Below are 18772 nucleotides of genomic sequence, written 5' to 3' on the forward strand. Positions count from 1 at the left end.
AGAGAAGGAAGGTTAGGACTACTAAAGTTGGGAATTATCTAGCTGCTATCTTTCAGTATGTCAATAACAAAGTATTTTTGCAGGGGAGACAGTCTCAAAATTCCAGCACAGATGACTGAAGATGCAAGATTTACAATGAGAAGGGAGAAAAGACAGAAACTGCAATTTGATCATAGGTCTTTGCAAATGACTACAGATGTTCAAGATCTTTTATCTTCAGATTATTCAAAACAGGAGTCTCACGATGCAGTGAAGGATAAAATGGACAAAGAGTTTGGGACTTGTTTACTGACACTGTAGTGCAATTGACTGACAAACTTGTTAAGTCTACAACTGCTAGAACAAGTTTCAAGATCAAAAAATTAAAGGATAAATTGGCAGGGGAGGAACCTGTAACAGTGTTTGTGGATCCAACTCTGGAGAGGCCTACAATTTCTAAGGCTCAGTTTTCTACTATGTCATTGGATGAAGTGCAAACTGCACTAAAGCTGGTTAAGGGATATGTTGAGCAGCAGTCTCTGGACCTTACATTCTTGAGTAGAGAGAATGATGGTCGGCATACTGAACTGAAGCAGATTGAAGAAGAAGCTTTAAAGGACAAAAAGGCACAGATTGAAATAGAACTTTTACACAAGAAGGTTCGGGATTTGACTAGGAGTCAGGAACTCATGCTACAGGAGTTGCACTTTTATAAACACGTGGTATCGTTTAGGGAAAAGACTTTAGTGAAAATTTTTCAATGGAAGGAGGAGTGGTTTTAGGTACTGCAATCACAGCTAATTGAAATGTCTACTGTCAATGCTACCTTGGAAAGTAGCAATAGGGTATTGTTAAGCAGAGTTACAGCTTGCAAGAAAGTTGAAGAAAAGATAAGAGACATGTCTAATGAAGAGCTAGATGTAGATGGTTGGTATGTCAGCTCAGGGAATATAGAAAAAATGAAAAACGAAGTGATGGAATATATGAAAGGGGTGTGGGAACAGATCAAGATCAAAATGTATGATGTTGTGAGTAAACCTTATCAAGCTTTTCCAGAGGAGGAGACAAAGGAGGAAATTTTGATCTTGCAAGAAGATACAGGTGTTCAGGAGCAGTAACTTCAAGGAAGACTTCACTTTGGTTTCAAAGTTTTTTTTGTCAAGGGTTTTGTGGATTCTTACAATGTTTTGCAAACATTGACCACCGAATGTGCCAAGTGTTACTGCCGTGATACACCAGTGTCAGACTATTTACTTTTGTTTGGAACTAAGGATGGAACCTTTGATCCTTAAGGGTGTTTTCACACCAATCGTTGATGCTTTAAGTGGGTTAGTTTTAGGCAAGTATTTGTGTGCTTAACATTGTCTGGCAGTTGGGGCAGTTAGTCTTTCTCTTTTGCAGTCATACTGTGCTCGGTACTGTTTTGTAACAGCTTGTGTGTTGATGAACATTGAGTAATATAGTACCTTCTTTTCTCTCTTCATGGTGTTCTTCAGTATTCTTGTACGCAGTAGTGTAGTGTAATATGCAGTTTTACTCTGTACTTGTATTGAAATTTTGTTGGGGTGGTTAACCCTTGACACCTACTATCGACCCATTTTGTATGGTGACTGGGATAGGGTGGGTACACACACACACACACACACACACACACAGGTACATGCACAACTACCTGGTTTTATCTGGACACTTCAATTGGCTAGGAATCTCCACTCCTTTTGTGGGATGTTCTCCTTAAACTAGTAATTGGCCTTGGGCTTCTAGTCCTCATGAAATTCCCCTCTTAGGGGGGCGTGAATTTTTTCTCCTCCTTGGAAAGCATACCATGCAATAAATCCTCGTCCCCCACTCTTTGTCGCAATACCCGTTTATGTCCCCAGACTCTGCTCACGACCATTCATATACCCCCCCCTCCCCCCTCTCTCTCCCACCTTGGGTTAATGTGGTGGTTGCTGCTAGAGCATGCTCTCATGATAACACAGTGGCCACAATTCGCTATAAATATTACTCCTCAAAACATGTAACATAACCGGTATTTATAAACTAGGTGAGGGTTTACCCCTCACTTAGCCTTGGCGCTTGTTTTTTCTATGTGTGAGTGCATAAAAAGTGAGCTCTTCTTATTGCTTGAACTACTGTGTATTGTGTTGCAATGGAGATGGTGGAACACAAGGACGCAACTCAGGTTGGTTAAAATGCTATGGTTTTTTTTGCAATACTCTACAAAGCATGCTTGAACTTAGTGGTTAATGGTGGTTATGTCCGTTTACTGTTTGGATTAGCAATTCATCTGTGTCATCTCTTTGACATGGGTTTGTGCCACTGATTACTGTCTCACTTGCAGATTTTTTTCACCTTTTGACTTAATAAAAATCCCACATTGATGATGTTTTGGATCATGGTTAAGGATATTTTTGTACTAGCCATCTTGGCGCTGTATTTTTTTGGCTTTCTACCAAATACTCACTGTCCATGCTTTATGCTGCCGTTAAACCGGTGGATTTAAAAACTTAGGGTGGTGTACTTTACCCATGAAAAGTATATGGTGGTCTTTGTACTACTAAAAACCAAGGGTGACATTGATTGTCTTATTGACTGCATACCGCGATGTTACTCTTGTTTTCTTCTAAAAACCGAAGCTCTTACCAAGCTACTAGTGTGGTAATGGGGTTACCTTTGATATTGCAGAGTTTTTAACATAAGGATAATTTGACTAGATTGGCATACTAATTGTGGTGTGGTAGATTCCATATAGGATTTGGCTTTGCCTAGCCAAGTTGGCTACCTTGAAGCTATCAATGGTATATTTTTTGGTTGTAAAGCTATGGATTCGGAGACGTTTTTATAACTTATGGTACTTGGAGAAACAAGACAAAAGTTACGTTAAAAATTTTGGTACTTGGAGAAACAAGACAAAAGTTACGTTTTTATAACTTATGGTACTTGGAGAAACAAGACAAAAGTTACGTTAAAAATTTTGGCAATATAATTTGAAAAATGTAAAAAATTGACCTATGGATTGCTTTGGGGATTATGACACGTGGATCAGAAGGGGTAGTGGCCTTCTAATAAAAAATAATATGTATACTATTACCTTAAATTTAAAAAAATGGGGCTAGATAGAAACCAATACCTATAATTGCTTTTTTTTTAAGCTTCTCAAAACTATAGAGAATTGGAATACATAAACAATTTGTACAAGAATTTTAAGTTGAAAAAGTTGTTAGTTGGACATGGGTAACAACTGATATAGTCCATTGACACCTCTAAAACACATCCAAGGCTAACATATCTGTTGTCTTGTTTGGATGGATGCAGGTGAGGACTCTATCCTTTCTTAGAATTTTTTCGGGTTGAAGCAAATGTCTGTCCGTGACTTCACTGGCTCCTACTACTGTTTGAAATTACTTCTTTGATTGATTTTTGTAATTATACATTAGAATGAGATCTCATTCTTATAGCCATGTATAAAGATAATTCTAATACTGAGTTGTTTTTGTACTAATCATTGTGTTTTGAGCGTAAAAGTTCATTTATGTCTTATTATATAAGTAAAACAACTACACACACACACACACTCACTCGCACACACACACACACACACACACGTATACCTATACAGCAGTTAGATTATATAAATAGAGCAAAAAATTTATTTTTTTCCCTTTTTTACAAGGATCCCTATCTACCTTGCTTATTATTCCTAAGTAGAAACCTAAATTATTGTACGGGTCATTGTTTTTTTTAGAAAAAATGGGGGGTAATCCTCCTCCTTCTATTATCTCATGGGTACCCACCCCTAAGGAGATTATGTAAAGATCATGGCTCTCATTACCCTAAATTTTATGCCAGCGGGCTCTCTCTATCCCCCTTGAGTATACTCCGACACACAGTAGCCTATGCTAACTCCTGCACATGCTCTCTCTCCCTCTCAACTCCCTGTATTCGAGCAGGAGTGGCCATAGAGGTAGCTTGGGAAACTGTAGCCATTGAATAATCGATCATGGGGCGTCTTCTCACATTGAGCAAACCGGATGCGCTATAGAAGGTTAGGGTACTTTGGCTCCTCACTTAGTTTGTGGGTGTATGTCTTTTTGTGTGTTCATTTCAAAGCAAGGAGTGAGGGCTTTAACATTGTGCGGCTGTGGAGATAGTTGAACTACCATCACAGGTTGGTATTCTCCTTGATAAGGGTACCTTGATGACTTAAATTAATGTTGTTGTACATACTACATGAAAACTTATTGTTACCGTTACACATATCGCATAGGTATTGCCTAGCTTAACCTGGTTTTCTTGTTGGGAATTCTATCGTAACTGCATATTGTGGATAAACTCATCATAGTTGGCATCTCTATCCCTTTTTAAAAAAGGAGAGGTTGGGGAATCAATTCATGTAGTGGAATCTTACAACATTTTGATTTGTGGTACCCGTATTTTTTTAAAGAACTGGAGAGTAATATTGAGGGGATTAAAGAAAAAAAAGCAATTGATAACTTGTATAGTGCCTTAAATACATTGTGGTTGAGGATTCTGGAAACCCATGCATAATCAAAGTAGTGGTGCTTGATATTGCAATATTCAAACATTAAAAAAATGGGGGATCTTTTGGTACTTGGTATTGATGTTTGTTTGGTCCATCATTGCAATATTCAAACATTAAAAAAATGGGGGATCTTTTGGTACTTGGTATTGATGTTTGTTTGGTCCATCATGATAATACTCAGCCTAAAGCTGGGGCTTTTTACTCTATATCTAATTCGTGGAAAAATCTGCATACTACTGTGTGGTGTAATGGGGTTTTTTCTTCCCTTATGCCATTTTTGGGACTGTTATACTTGCTAATGATCTCACTTATTGTCTTATATAGCATGAAGATGACAGAACCGTAAACAAATATGGGTTTTTTCTTTTTTGATAGTGGACAAGCTAGAAATAGGTTCTTTTCACTAAACTTCTTGGCTTTGGATCATTTACTGTGTTTTCTTCTCATTTGGCGTACAAACTAATGTAAGATGAATTCCGTAAGCCCAAATGGGCATGAGAAATTTGAATTGGCTTGATAACATAGCCGTGTTTTGATACCTTTAAATGGAATATTTTTGTTGAGAGGTATTTGTAGCCATTCTTTTGGATACTTTATGGCTTCATGGTTCTTAAAAAGGCTCTATCTTCAAATAAAAAGCTATATATCTTTCACGTGTTGTCCTTTAATGATTGGGTCAAGATTCTGGCTACCTTGGACAAGGACTTCAAAGATGGGGTGAATAGATCTCCGAGTACACAACCCAATTGCCTATATTTTCTATACAGTATCAGCAAGGAGCTTGCCTTATTTTCTTCCTCTGGAGTAGAATTATCTAACTTTTTGAAAAAATTATGTGGACTCATTCCATCTTTTATTAGTACCCGTGCTGCCCCGTGTATTCGTCAAATTGGTGGAATATTTTGCAGAGATAATGCAGCACTTGAGGCTGTCAAGGAATTCCAAAACAACCTTTGCTCCCTAAGTGACTCTAACCTTTTAGAAATGGTACCGAAGGTATCCAAGGTTTTTCCTTTCCTGCCTATTAGACAGATTGAAATTGAATCCTTTGGTGTGGACTATCAGCTTTGGGTTCTACCTAACAAAGCTTTCCTGGCATCTATTCTTAGCGAAACATGGGTATATCTGGCTAACCTCCCAACTACCACTATTGAGGATTGTAGACTCAAAATTATGAAAGGAGGCCAGTTTTTAGACAAAGGGAACATAAAGTTTGCTAAAAGTAATCCTAATTTCTACACAGAATCCATTTGGAATGTTTTTTGACCTTATGTTAAATGTGCTTGTATATTTCTTGACCCTAAAACTTCCTCCGAATCCAGCATTGTGTGGTTTGACCATGCTATCTGGTTTATCCTCAATCATTTCTGGTTTATCCTCAATCATTTGGACCAAGTCTTTCCTGGAAAATCGATGGACTTTCATCTGCTCTTGGCTAGGTGATCAGGCTAAACAATTAGTAATTGCTCAAATTGCTTTCAACCTTTTTGGTGGGCTTATGCTAGATATCCTCATATAGGGCAAAAAAAGTTTGTAATTGGGGGGAGCACATAGAGGGAGATCTAGAGAGAGCATTTTTCCTGTGGTGTGGTGCAAAGAGAGAGAAAAAGAGTGTTGTTTGGGTGTGTGCAATCGAATCAAGTTTGCGGTGTGCATTCATACTCTCCAATTATTGTGCGTGCGTTGTCGTGCTGTGGTCGGTATTTGTGCGTGGAAGCATGAGGTTTTGAAGGTCATTATTAAAGGATGTTATGAAAGCCCTGAGCTATTCAAAGGCAATTATTTTGTGTGTTGGGTGTTTTACCACTTCCCTCTTGCCAACGTTAGCACATGAGCTTGCACACCTCCATTCGGTTGGCTGGCCAGAGCAATTGTGTGTGTGTGTGTGTGTGTGTGTGTGTGTGTGTGTGTGTGTGTGTGTGTGTGTGTGTGTGTGTGTGTGTGTGTGTGTGTGTGTGTGTGTGTGTGTGTGTGTGTGTGTGTGTGTGTGTGTGTGTGTGTGTGTGTGTGAGAGAGAGAGAGAGAGAGAGAGAGAGAGAGAGAACAAGTTTTCCTTGGTTGCTTCAAAATAGAAATGGTGTGAATTAAAACTAGTGATATAAAATTCGAGAGGCATGCCAAATTGTCAAAAGAGCTGCTAAGTCATGTTTACTAAGATGAAAGCTTAATGAAAAAGAGGTGTAAGGGATCTAGAGATTTCCCTTCTTCTCTAAAACCCAAGTCTTCCTTTCGCTTGAAATATCACCCCAAATTTTTGTTGCAATAGATGAAGTCTTTGCAATAAGAGGGCAAAGATATTCTTCCATGTTTAGGACCCACTAGTGGTGGAAACCAAGAGATGAGATCTTGCATTGGGAGCTCCAACAAGTGCATAACACATGGCCTGTGGAAAGGCTTTGTCAGCATCTTGCGTATTGCCTCATGTTTTCCAATTGCAAGCATAAGTAAAAATCACATTGGGATACATACCCTCACTTTGGATGGATGGATTGAAAACAACCCATAGCTTCCTAACACTTCCCATAGTGGAAAAACCTACATTAGGAGTCATCCATGAGACGACATCCCAAAAAGATCTTGTTAAGAAGTTGTGCTTTCAAAATACACCATATTTGGCAGACATGTCAAAACTAATACAGCCAAGCAAGATGACATGTTTCCACAGTCCCTTAGTAATTGATCTCCTCATAAAATTGTTTGTTGACCATGTTAGGAGCTTCCTTGCCTTGCCTACATATCCTACAATAAGTGCAATCCAAGAGACTATATCCAAGCCGTGGATCTCGTTAAGGACTTGTTATTTTGGAAGTATATTGCCCTTGGAATAAATATCAATCAAATCATTGTTTAGCACAACCTTGTTTTTAAAAAAAACCTCACTCCTTATCTCATCATCACCCATAGCAACCTCTTTTATGGTGCCACATATCTTAAAACACACACATAGGTGATTGCTCAGGTGATTGCAATGAGAGAGGAGACATGGCTAGATAGCTTCCTCACCCTCCTATCTTGGATAGACCTACAATCATCACCCCCCGAGGCAAGAGACTACATTCTAGGTAGTTAATCAAGGCAATGTTCTTCTTCAAGTCACAAGCATAGGTGATTGCAATTAGAGAGGAGACATGGCTACATAGTTGCCTCACCCGGCCATGTTGGATAAAACTACAATAATTATAGCCCAAGAGACTACATTGTAGGTAGTTACGGGGTTTAAAAAAATTGAATTATGGACTAACCCTTTGTGTGAGAGACGACCTTGTGTCCACATGAATTAAGTAAAAATTCAAGCTTGAAAAGCTTTAAGTGGTTTCCTTAGCTTGCTGCATAGACAATTTGGGAGTGCACTCACGTCTGATGGAAGAAACCACATTTTGGTATGCTAGCACACATCCTACTCAACCCTCGGTATATTCTCTCTCTCTCTCTCTCTCTCTCTCTCTCTCTCTCTCTCTCTCTCTCTCTCTCTCTCTCTCTCTCTCTCTCTCCCTCCCTCCCTCCCTCTCTCTCTCTCTCTCTCTCTCTCTCTCTCTCTCTCTCTCTCTCTCTCTCTCTCTCTCTCTCTCTCTCTCTCTCTCTCTCTCTCTCTCTCTCTCTCTCTCTCTCTCTCTCTCTCTCTCTCAACCCTAGAGCAAGTCTCTCATCACGACCCTCCTGCACCTCCTCAATCTCCCCCTGGGCGAGGGGCTACCCTGTGAGGGGGCATTAAGCCACAACTCTGCCCCCAACCAGCCCGCAACGAGATACGCACCTACCCCAGCACAACTTGATGTGATTTGCACAGCTGCTCCGCACGTGGCAAATGTGATGCAAATCGAATGCTAAAGTTCGTGCACAGAGTTGTTCATGCTCAAGTTGTTTCTTTCTCAAGAAGTTTGAGGTTCTCCTGAAGGTGCTAGTGTTGGAGCTTATTGCTATGGCTGGCGGCCTTGCAGAGCCCTAGACGAAGGCCTTGAACCCTTGAGCACTTGCACACTTACGTGCCTCACCCATTTCTGCAAGCCGCAGTCCATAAAGCTATCAGCACCAGCCTTGATTTGGCTCTAGTAGTGCCCCCCACAAGAAGCCCACCATTGCAAATCATGGCTACTTGGGCTTCGTCCCAAGGCAAGCTTAGCTTTTCCCGGGTGCCCCCAAGATGGACATCGCTTGCCTCCAAACCAAAGTCGAAAGACTCCAAAAAGAGAACGACGAATTGAAACAAAGGCTTGTGACCTTTGAGACTCGGCTTGCCATAGTGGAGAACTACAAGAAGGAAGAGTTGGAACAAATGGAAGACAAGTTTTACAAAGAGAAGGTTGAAGTAGAGACCGCCCTCACAAAGGAGGTCAAGACTCAAGTGCAAGAGGTAATCTTCCGCAAACTCAAAGACCGTGTGACGGTCCACGCTACGTGAACAACAACGACAAGAGAATATTTCCCTCAATGTTTGCATTGGCTGGCTCCCAAATGCTTGGAAAGCGGAGGGGGACCTCAATTTTCACGAGTCCTTTGCCCACATTCAAACAAAAATCCACATGGTACAACGGGATCTAGCAACAATCAGTTCTCTTACACACGAACGTCGCACCAACCATGCAATCCACACCTTCAAGACCAAATCAGACTCCTTGAGCAATTGAGGCTCCTCAAGGACACTAAAATATGGTTTGCAGAAGATCTTACACCAGCTCAGCTCAAACAAAAGAAGACGAGCGAGAAGCGTGCTCAGCAAGGAAATGGGCAGTCTACAGAGGAGGTCAAGCCATTATCTAGGAGTTTTGAACTCCCAAATTGGCTCCCTCTTCACCTTCCTCTCCATAGGTTTTCTTCATTTCATCTTATCTCCCCTTCCCCCCCCCCCCCCCCCCCGCCCCCCCTCCCCATCCCCCCAGTGGACCCTTAGTCCTTAACTGAGATGTATCTTGCAACCCCCTCGCTCCCTTTGTAATGTTTTGTTTCTAGTCTCATAGGTCATATCTGACCTCCGTGGATGATAAATCTCTCTCTCTCTCTCTCTCTCTCTCTCTCTCTCTCTCTCTCTCTCTCTCTCTCTCTCTCTCTCTCTCTCTCTCTCTCTCTCTCTCTCTCTCTCTCTCTCTCTCTCTCTCTCTCTCTCTCTCTCTCTCTCTCTCTCTCTCTCTCTCTCTCTCAGCAATGCTTTTAATTATGAAATTCGGTTTTTTTTTTTCAATATTCACTCAAATGTGTGAGTTATGTTGAATTAGAATCTACCTGGCATACAATCACCATGCTCACAATGAGCCATGGATCCAAAAAAAAATTACATGGGATTCAGGAGCTTCAAAAAGGCAAATGGCCAGGCTTTATAACGGCCATTCCCCATACATATCTAAAATCATTCTTGGCCTGGCTGCCACAAACAGCAAGCCTCCCAAGCACAAGAATCTGACCCAACTATTCATAGCAAAACAAAGACAATGTCTGGGATTTTGCAAGGAGCCCCAATCTACTTAACACTTGGGAGAAAATCAAATGCAAGTATGTCTACCCAGTTATCACTAGCATGTTTTCACATTGAATTACAGTTCTACTTGGTACTCGAGAGAAACTTTGCGCGAGTGTGCAACATTTTATATGCATACACATTACATTTAAACATTCACAAAGAACTTGAGACAACATAGTTCAATAGAGAAAATTGTGTTCTTCTTCATTGCATTTTTATTGAATACATCGATGTAAAAACATAAGAACTTGTATAACAATTCATTGTAGGTGTCTACAAGTGACATATTATCCTTCAATTGTGGTTCTTGCATCCATTGAGCATCTTCAAAAGGGTAGTTTTTAAATTTAATGAGATACTTATGTAGTACCCTCGCATTGTGTAGCACCTTGTCTTCGTGGAAAATGATATGCTCATATTATCTCTTTAGTCCCTTCAAATTTTGGAGGATCTTCTGCCACTAGCTCTTGTAGTGGATCACCCTTGTAGCAGTTTAGTAGACTTACATGGAATGCATATGGATTGGAAAATGAGAGGGTAGCTTAAGTTGATAAGTTGTTTCATTGATTTGCAGTAGAATCTAGAATGGTCCATAATACGTGCATGCTAACTTTGCATAGTATTTTTGATGGTGTGTGAGTTCTACATGCCAACTTTTGCCCCTAGTGTGCCCTAATCAAACTTTGGGAAACTTTAAGAGGACCTTATCATTCTCTTTGAACTAAAGAGTTCTTCTATGCTTATCAGCAATAGCCTTGTGCTTTTGATATGCGATAGAGATAGCTGCTTTAACCTAAGCAACAACATCACGTAAGTCACAAGTATACTCATCAACAGTGAAGATCTTCCCATACATTTTCAAAATTCCACTAGAGGCAGATACGTTTCCCATTGGTTGCACTGGTCTACTTCCATTACATAGGCTTTGAGTAGATCAAGCACAATGAAGTTTTTTAATTTGCCCATCCATTTTAGGATAATAGACTAAAGAGAAACTAGGTCGCTTCCCACGATCATATTTGATATTTTGGCAAGTAATGCATTAGAAGATTCCACGTCTTTGACAATCTCCCATACACTTTCCTTATCGGCCAAAAGAAATATATCCTTTTACATTATAAGCCAAAAGAAATATGTCTCAATTGCATTCATTGATGCATAAATCCCTCTACACCCCACATATGATGGAGCATGCAATTCATAAATGACCTTATCTCTTAATTTTTTAGTAACACATAGCCAAGAGCCATAGAGAAGATAGCCATCTTGATGCATAAATCCCTCTACGCCCAACATATGATGGAGTATGCAATTCATAAATGACCTTATCTCTTAAATTTTTTGTAACACATAGCCAAGAGCCATAGAGAAGATAGCCAAACCACATATGGTTCTTGCATCTTTCCTAGTGCTATAGTAGGCATAACATCTCAAAAATTTGGTTCAATAGAGTACTCATCTACCATAGAGGTAGATCATTATGAGAGGCTATTGACACAACATTGCATCAAGGTCTATTTGAGGGTGTATCGGCTACTTGATTGTGCTTTGCAAGAATGTGATCAATGTGAAAATAAAATTGTGAAAGGGAAGTTTCCCCCCTCATTTGTTTGTTGGAAAACTTGGTTTGTTCATGAAGTACTTGAGACTCTGGTGACATGTTTGAATTATAAAAGGCATACCAAGCAAGTAATGCTTCCATGTATCCAAGGCATGTAAGATAGGTAGAAGCTCTTTTTTATAGATGCCAAAAATCATCTCATTAGAGTGCAATTGGCGACTCTCATATGATATGGCATGCCCTTCTTGAAGTAGTACCGCTCCAAGGCAATCACCACTAGCATCACAATGGACCTCAAATGGCTTTGAGAGGTCTGCTAACACTAAGATAGGTTGAGACACGAGTCTCTCTTTGAGCATAGTGAAAGTTTTTCTCTCCTTTTCAATCCATTGTTCTTAGCCAAATTGTGTAATGGTCCTGCTATGGCAGATAATTTTGCAATGAATCTTCCAAAGTATGGGCACATTCCAATCCAAGCTTTGTATCTCATGTAGATTCCTTGGTTCATGCCATTCATTTATCACCTCAAGAATTTTGTGGATCCATATGGATACCATCTTTGAGATAGTGTGACCTAAATGTTGAATCTCTTCTAAGAAGAATTAACTCTTTTTGTGATTAATGGATAGCTTATTCTCTTGCAATGCTTGAAACAATTCTTTGAGATGCTTGTTACGTTTTTCTAAGGACTTAGTAGACTATGATACCATCAAAGAATACTCCCGTGTAAGCCCTATGTACACGAGAAAATCTTTCTCATTTGTTGAATGTGGTTGGAATTTGCCAGCCCAAAAGGAATGACAGATATTTTTACAAGAAAGGTAGTCCCAAAGGCTATCTTGTCAATATCTTCTGATACAATTTATTGATAATATCCACTTTTTACGTCTAATCTACTAAAGTAGGTAGATCCTTGTATCCTATCAAACAAATCCTCAATCCTTGGTTGGGACCAAAAATCTATTCTTTATTGTCAGTTTGTTTAATGCACTATAGTCTACGCACATTTTGTATGTACCATCCTTTTTGTGTGCTAATAAGACATGAGAAAACCATTCCTTTTTGCACAAGTTTATTGAGTTGTGACAACATCTCCTCTTATTGAGTTGGTGAGACTCAATAAGGAGGCATGCTAGGAGGAGACCAAGCTCAACCCTATGATCATCATCCCCCCTTCTAAGAGGTAACTCTCATGGGATGTCATCAATAAAAATATCAGCATGTTCATTTAGAAATGAATAGAAATCACTTTCTACTTTGAATGAACCATTAGAAGAGACACCAATTTAGGAGCATCCTTGACAAATATCATGGAAGCAAAAAGAGAACTCTTTATTGATTTGTCAAAGGATTTGAGATACAATGGGGATCGTGTGCCCCTTCTCATGACTTGCAAAGTCATGTTTCTACACTTGTGCTAAAATGCTACCAACGTCTCTGAAAACTTGATGGAGCAACCATATGGTCAAACAATGGTGCTTCAAGCAACACATCCTCATTCTTGAGTGGAGAGATAAGAAAATACTCTTCGTCCACATACCCTTGCACATGAAGCCTTAACTTCCAGTCGAAGGTGTGAGTGGAGTGTCTAGGCCTTCAAAGGTTCCTTCAACAACATATATTTGTCCCATCTCATGAGCATGTATCCCTACCTTTGATGCTAATCCCACGTGTATATAATTGTGTGTGGAACAAGAATCAAAGAGGATGAATGCAGCATGTTCTCTCTCTTTTCCCTATGTATAGCATAAGCGACATCCAAGTGGAAAAATACCTCTTTTGAATGGATACCATGGCAATTCTAGGGGGTTCCTTCTTTTGAGGGAATGTGCGATAAGAATGACCTTGTTCACCACATTGAAAACATTTGTAATCCTTATGATTACGCTCTATATCTTCAAGAGATAATCGGTTTCTACCTTAGTAGCCAGATTTGTCTTTAGACTTCCCGCTCTTGGTAGTAACATTTTGGGTTTTATTCCTCCCTTTCTTTTGCGGCTTGTCTCTCCCATTCTTTGGCTTTGAATCCTTGTCCAAATATTTGCATTTGATGTCAGATGCTACCATTGAGTGGTAGATAACTTCCAAAATGGTTTAGGGTCTTTGTGCATTGATATAGTCTCTCCAATATTCAATGAGCCCAGCATAGAATTGCTACCTTTTCTTTGAGACATTAATGTGCTTGTACACCATAACTTTGAGATGCAAATCCCAAAACTTCTCCACATATTTTGCATGTTCTCTCCATCATCAAGCTGTAGACTTTTCCATGCCATAAGCACTTGGTTGGAAGCTGTTAAATAGTGTTTTGGGCATACTATGGACATTACTTTAATGTAGACACTCAAGTCTATACCTTAATTCCTGTTTTTGGATATTGGGCAGTTTTCAAGAACGTGAAAGTTGTAACTACTCATATCTTCATGGGATGTCATAAAATCTAATATCTAGCTTACCCAAATGATTTTTTCATATTAAACTAATCATTTAATGTGGGAGAATAAACGGGAACAAGAGTTAGAATTGAGACATGTGCTTCTAGACCTATCTCAGCAGGGGACCAAAAGGAGAGATGGTTGCATCTCAATACAGATCCAAAAGGAGATGATCTACCAAAGAGCAATGTGCAATAAGTGCTTCTAGACTTATCTCAACAGGGGACCAAGAGGAGAGATGGTTACATCTCAATACGGGTCCAAAGGAGGTAGTCTATCAAAGAGCAACGTGCATCTAATGGAACTTAAAAGACCTTAGGGTTAGCTTCATTCAAGACCTCCAATGGTTAGTGTTAAAAGTCCTTTGACCTTAGGCAAGCTAGGGCTGAGCTTGAGGTGGGAACCCGACCTAAGCTTGAGGTGCTTGTCGTGCTTGATGACTAAGGTGCGTGCTTGATGACTAAGGTGCTTGAGGTGCTTGTTGTGCTTGATGACTAAGGGGCGTGCTTGATGACTAAGGTGCTTGAGGTGCTTGTCATGCTTGATGACAAGGTGCGTGCTTGATGACTAAGGTGCTTGTCATGCTTGATGACTAAGGTACTTGAGGTGCTTGTCATATTTCATGAGGAAGGTGCTTGAGAAGCTTCCCATGCATGGGGGGGTAAGGTGCTTGAGTCAAAAAGAGACCCTACAAACTTAATGAGGAAGGTGCTTGAGAAGCTTCCCATGCATGGGGGGGTAAGGTGCTTGAGTCAAAAAGAGACCCTACAAACTTAATGAGGAAGGTGCTTGAGAAGCTTCCTATGCATGAAAGTCTCAAAGTTAGGGGAATCTTTGACTTAACCTTACACTCACCCAAAGGGCACATGGGACACATGTCAGACTCTCCCTATGCTTAGCCACATGGTGTGCTTAAATGCTATTGGTTGGGCTAAAGAGGGTTCCAATGAGCTTTTAGTTCCATCCAACAAATACCTAAATATTTTTAAGCTCTCTTTCTCTAAGGTTTCCAAAGACTACCCATGTACTTGAATGCATGCAGCATGTGATTGGCTAGGGGGGAGAGGGGTCCAATGAGCTTGAAACATGTGTAAAAGCTACAACTCGCCCCAACCAAGCAAGGGGGGTGTTGGGGGGGTATACACCACACACACACACAGACACACTCATTTTGTGGATGATTCTCACTTGGTGAAAGTTGAGGAGCTCCACCTACTTCTCCAAGCTTGTGAAGAAGTAAGAGCCTACACCAACACTCTTGGCTATGGAATGCAAATCCAACCAAGAGCCATGCTTCAATGCTTAATCTTGCCATCTTTTCTATCTTCATTACTATGCTATTATGTATGCTAGCAAGAAGAGTGATGATAAGTGAGGAACTATTTCTTTCTCCTATGCAATGTTTCTTCTTCCTCTTCCCTGCCCTCATTCCCCGCTAGCTCTCTCCACCTTCGAAGGTGTTTGAGGCCTTGGGACTGAGGCTTGGGATAGTTAATGCTTTTTACAAAGTTTATGTTATGCTTGTGATGCATGAAACTTTCCATCTTCATTGCATCAGCTAGGTCACGAGGAACACAAATATTGCTTTGTACCAAGTCTCTCTTGATAGGAGAAAATATAATACAAATGCCTATTGGAGGGGGGACTGGCTCCATATGAATCCGGTCCTCAACTGTTGTCATGTTCTCTAAACTCTCTCTCTCTCTCTTGCAAAAGGCGGACTCTCTCTCTCCATGAAGAAGGCGGACTAAATGATCGCCAACTCCTCCCAAGAGGAAACGGTTAACCCATAGTCCTTCTCCTCGTCACTCCAAAAGGGAAGAGAGGAAACAAACGAATAAAAGGGCAAGAAAGAGGTCACCCTCTTCTCCTTCTTCTTCACCTTCCTCCTCTACCGATGAAAGCTATGGCTATTCTCCTAGAGAATACAAGAGGGGAAGACATCGCAAATCTTACCCTGCATGGTGAAGGTCACAAAAGCTAAAGAAGTTCAAAGAGGGAGGAAAGAGTATCTCTTTTCTCACCTATGATGGCACCTTTGGTGCTACCAACAAAGTATTGGCCTTCATCCAACAATTTGATTCGGTCTTTGAAGACGAGGGCTTCACAGAGTCCTCCAAGCTACACCATGTATCTATGCACTTCTAGAAATCGACTCATCAATGGTGGGCTAGCCTTCGTGGCAATGGTGAAGGCCCAAAGACATGGAAAACTCTACGAGTTTCCATCATGAAGCAATCCTTGCAAGCGATGCAAAGGACAAAGTGCTCACCGAATGGCAGAGTTTGAGTCTTCTCTCTCATGAGTCTATCCACAAATATGTGGACAAGTTTTGGAATTTATATCTCAAGGCTATTGTCTTTCAAAAGATAGACTTTGCCGAGCAAAAGCGACACTTATGTGTGGGATTACCCAAAGAGATGGCCGAGTATGTCAACTCTCAAGGGCCTGGTTCTATCACCGAAGTAATCCACCACACTATGGTTGCTTTGCGCATCAATTTCCAACAAGGGGCTAGACGAAATGTCAAGCCCGTGGAAAATAAAGACAAAAGTGATGCCAAGAGGAAAGCCAATTCTTACCAAGGCTATTCCAACAACAACAACAATCGGTCCAAGGAGAAGGGAGTTTACAAAGGTAAATATAAACTCTCTCCTAAAGAGCTAGAAGCTTTTCGTAAGGACCACAAATGTTTTAAGTGTGGGAAGCAAGGCTATGGTTATCGTCCTTGCCCCAAGAGAATTTCCCGCAATGAGACTCCTAGAGCCTCTATGTTTGAAGCTCCAAAAGAGGATGCTCATTGCCAAGGATTTCTCCTTTCCTATGCTTGGGGAAAGATGGAAGAGCATGATGCCTTTATTTTGTTTGACCCTGGTTCAACTCACAACTTCATATCCACAGAGTTGATCACTAAGCTAGGCATACAAGCCCATGACATGGGAGATGCATTGAAAGCCAATGGAGCTATCAAGAGACAAGACGTCTATGTTCCTTAATTGGAAAGTTAAGGCTTCATGTCCAAAGCTATGTGGACAAAAAGGATTTATTCATCTCCCCTCTCAAACATGAGAATGTTATAGTTGGGGCACCATGGTTTAACCGCATGGCTTCCAACATGAAGCTCCCTAAAAGGAGAATCTACTTCACCTACAGGGAAGAGAGCATGTATATAGATGCTAATGAGTTGGGGAACACCATATCCTTGCAATAAATGGAGTCAAGAGGAATAAGAGTTGTCTAATTTCCTAAATGGATTCCAAGATGTTTTCATCGATGACATCCCTAGTGAGCTACCTCTAAAATGAGGGATGATGACCATGCAATTGATCTCCTACCAAGAAGCTCACCGCCTAACAAGCCTCCTTATCGAGTTTCACAAGCTCAACAAGAGGAGATCATGAGGCAAGTGCATGAATTGGTGGAAAAAAGGATGGTGAGGTCTAGCTCTTCTCCATTTTGTTCACCATTGCTTTTAGTGAAAAAGAACGATGACACATATCACATGTGTGTCGACTATAGAGCACTAAATAAGATCACTATCAAAAATAGATTTCCCGTGCCGTGGGTAGAAGATCTATTTGATAATTTATAATTTTTGGCCTGACAAATTCTCCAGACGCATTCAAACTCATGATGGACAAAATCTTAAGGCCATTCAAATTCTCTTGAGGAGTACAAGGGACACCTCCAGGTAATCTTTCAAGTTGTGAGAGAGAATAAGCTTTTTATTAATAATAAAAAAAGTAATTTTTTTCTACAAGAAATTTAATATTTAGGTCACATTATCTCTAAAGATGGCACCCGTATGGATCCAACAAAGTTAGAGATAATAAAAGGATGGCCTAATCCAAGGGATCTATAGGAGGTATGAAGCTGCATAGGTATGTGTGCATACTATAGATGCTTCATAGAAAAAATTCTCACTAATAGCAAGCCCATTGGATGACTTAACAAAAAAAAAGAACGTTAAGTATTCATGGACCGCAAAAGTGCAAGAAGCTTTTGAGAAGCTTATCTCTCAACGTGTGCTCACAGTACTAGATCTCTCAAATCCATTTGAGGTCCAATGCGATGCTTGTGGTGGGTTGCCTTGGAGCTATTTTGCTTCAAGAAGGGCATTCCATAGCATATGAGAGTCAAAGACTCAACTTTGATAAGTGAGTATTGGGAAAATACGAAAAAAAACTACTAGCTATACTATATCCCTAAACACGTGGAAACACTATCTCTTGGGGACTCCATTCATCCTACAAATGGATCACAAAGCCTCAAGAACTTCATGACGCAAACCAAGCTCCCCGACAAACAAATGAGGTGGGCAAATTTTCTTTTTCAATTTAAATTTCATATTGCTCACATGGCTAACAAGCACAATCAAGTGGTCGATGCACTTTCACAACGACCAAGGGTAAATGTGGTGTCTATAGCAACTCACAATGATCTATCTTTTATGATAGATGAGTATGCTACTGACTAAAACTTTAAGTACATAATTACAACCTTTGTAATAGGGAATAAAAAAAGAACCAATCACCTTGAAGGATGCTTATCTTCCAAACAGCAATAGGCTATGTGTTACTCACCCATACAATAAAAAAGTCAGGTATTAATCCCATACTTCTCCTTATGAGGGGCAAAGAGAGAATCCATAATCTACTCTTCAAGGAGTAGAAATGTATTTCTGTTGGTCTACCATGAAAAGTAAACATACAAGAGTATATTTAAAAATGCGTGGTATACCAAAAGTTGAAATTTGATCAAGGGAAGCAACTTGGATTGTTTCAGTCGACAGGCTTAAC

The sequence above is a fragment of the Adiantum capillus-veneris genome, chromosome 6 (assembly GCF_014529385.1).
Source record: "Adiantum capillus-veneris isolate H3 chromosome 6, ASM1452938v2, whole genome shotgun sequence".
Taxonomy (NCBI): domain Eukaryota; kingdom Viridiplantae; phylum Streptophyta; class Polypodiopsida; order Polypodiales; family Pteridaceae; genus Adiantum; species Adiantum capillus-veneris.